Raw genomic sequence first — 3,026 nt, 5'->3', positions numbered from 1 at the left:
AAGATGTTCAAGAGGGTGATTTTTCCGAGGTTCGGGACGCCAAGGGTCGTGATTAGCGATGGAGGATCTCACTTCATCAACCGCACCATAGAAGCGCTTTTGAAGAAGTATGGTGTGAGACATAAGGTGGCTACCCCATATCACCCTCAGACAAGCGGACAAGTTGAAGTCTCAAACAGGGAGATCAAGGCGATACTTGAGAAGACGGTGTCAAGGTCGAGGAAGGATTGGGCATCCAAGCTTGATGACGCTCTATGGGCGTATAGGACAGCGTTCAAGACACCCATCGGTATGTCTCCCTTTCAACTTGTCTATGGGAAAGCTTGTCACTTGCCGGTTGAGCTTGAGTATAAGGCATATTGGGCGATCAAGAAGCTGAACTACGATTGGAAATCCGCTGCGGAGAAGCGAGTGCTACAGCTTCACCAACTCGATGAGATTCGGTTGGATGCTTATGAGAATGCCCGGATTTATAAAGAGAGGACAAAGAGATGGCACGATCGTCGGATTTTGCAGAGAGAGTTCAGAGAGGGCGATCAGGTACTTCTCTTTAACTCAAGGCTCAAACTTTTTCCAGGCAAGTTGAGGTCGCGTTGGTCGGGGCCTTTCACGGTTAAAACGTCTACCCTCACGGAGCGATAGAGTTATACGGTTATGGAGGGGATACATTCAAGGCCAACGCGCAAAGGTTGAAGATTTACAACCCCGGGGAGCATGACAAGGACAGAAGCTCGATGAGCTTCTCCGATCCTCAAGACGAGTGAGCATCCCCACGGTCAAGCTTAGGACCATAAATAAGCGCTCTCGGGAGGCACCCCGAACTTGTATATATCCTTTTTTTCGTATCCTTTTTAGCATTTGCATCTCATTTAGAATCATCCATTTGCACTCTCTCGATCGGGATTTGATGTTTTCCTGGTATGACCGATGCTGTTTAGAACTGGATTAGATAGGATGTGATGCAGGAAAACGGGGATCGCAAAAAGCGCGGTCGGGAAGCTGTCTGGCAAGAAGCAGAACGGACGGTCCACTTAATCACAGGGAACGCCCGTTCTATCATTCAGAACGGACGGGCTACGTTATCCGGAACGTCCGTTCTGGCTGAGTGGAACGAGCGCTCTCCAGTTTGGAACATCCATTCTAGGGCAAACACTCGCAATAAAAGGTAAGTGGGGTTCAGACCGCCCACACTCCGTTCCGCACACACGCTCCAGACCCAGTTCGAACTCTCTCCCTCCGGCGACTTTCCGAGCGGATTCCGGCCGCGTCCACCGTCGGCGAACCTCCCCAATCTGCGGCGAACCCCCTCTCTCTCTCTCCCTCTCTCACTCTTGCTCTGATTCGTTCCATACTCAATTCCCTAAGGTATAATCGAAAAATTTTGAGCGATTGATGAGTATTGGCCTTAATTCTTGCAAAATCGGCTTAGAATAGGTCGCAATTTAGGGACTCTAGGGGAGAACATCGTGAAAACCCGAAGGTTTTCAAGGTTTAACAATGGCGGACCACTAGAACGGACAGTCTGCAGTGTAGAACGTCGGGTCTGGCTCGCGGAGAAGAAAGGACGCAAAGAGCCCTAGAACGGACGGTCTGCTGAGTAGAACGCCCGTTCCAGGTGCTGATAGACCGAAGACTGAGCAGACCGATCGTTCCGCACTTGTTCTGTCCAGTCCGTCCGTTCCCGTGTCTGAAATTACAGACCCGACGGTCTGTCACACAGACCTGACGGACCGGGACCCTGTCCGCGCAGAAAAATTCACACGTTCGGTCCAGACGGCCTGAAACTAGACCGTATAGGACCGAAATACCGTGAGACAGATTTTTCGTTGTTTATCGACTTCTCACGATCTCTTTTCGAACCATCCATGCTATGATTAACCATTCGATGTTTATATCTTTGAGCAGATGGATTTCGAAGTATACTACGACACCGCTCCCAAGACAGACCCGTTTGAGATACCCGAGAGCGCAGTGGGAGAACTCACAGAGTTAACGCCGATCACTACCACCCGCGCGCAACCCCCACACATCCAGTATGTTCTCTCAGGACAGAGACGACGCCACGTTAGGTTGGCAGAACAGGGGCTTTCACCGACGAAATTCGTGAGTAACGACATTCAGAAGCTCGGGATAGAGGAGCACGTGCGATATCTGTTCCATCAGTTGGGATGGGACAGACTGTTCCTAACACGGGAGGAGACGTACCAACACCTCACGTTGGAATTCCTCTCCTCCTACCGGTGTCACTTCCCAGCAGATGGCTCGATCGAAGACGCCTACATGCTTTTCCGTCTGGCCAACCAGACTTACTGCTTCAACATGGCGGACTTCGCAGAGATATTGGGAGTTCCACGGGGAACCACGAGCATGTGGCCGGAAGTCCCCACAGAGGCATACCATCAGTTCTGGCAGACCATTGCCTCGCATGATACATCGAGGGGAAAGGGGAAGTCCACTTGGATCAGACACCCGACGGTACGTTACCTTCACATGTTCATGTCCGGAGGTCTGTTTGCTAGAGGAGATCAGGGGAACGTCACGACCCTAGAGGTATGTTTGCTACGCCGAGCACTCAGAGATGCATTTGACGGCGATGATTGGGGAATGTCTGAGTTAGATGTGGCGTCTAAGGTTGCCCTACACCTTCAGTGGAGCGCACAGAAGAGCTCTGCCAGATCCGCGTTGTGGGTAGGTGGCATTGTATCTATGATCGCCCGGAGAGTGGGGATCAATTTGGGGATGAGCTGGGGCGCTATAGACGACAGTACAGAGCTAGACTTGGAGACTCTTTTCCTGAAGAGAGCGATCGAGAACCCCGCTCGCACAGGATACGCGTGGAAGTATCTGGACGAGGACGCCACGCCACGGACAACCACTCTACCCATGACCGAGCTTCCCCCGCTGACTACGGAGGGCCTCTACTTTCGAGTGACACCGCAGCGTACCCTCGAGGAGACGCCAGACAGACCCTCCTGCCCCGCATCTAGACCATGAGGCTGCCGGAGACATACCAGAGCATGATCCCG

Source organism: Tarenaya hassleriana, unplaced genomic scaffold, assembly GCF_000463585.1.
Source record: "Tarenaya hassleriana unplaced genomic scaffold, ASM46358v1 Cleome172, whole genome shotgun sequence".
Classification (NCBI taxonomy): Eukaryota; Viridiplantae; Streptophyta; class Magnoliopsida; order Brassicales; family Cleomaceae; genus Tarenaya; species Tarenaya hassleriana.
Note: the sequence above shows the minus strand (reverse complement) of the source record.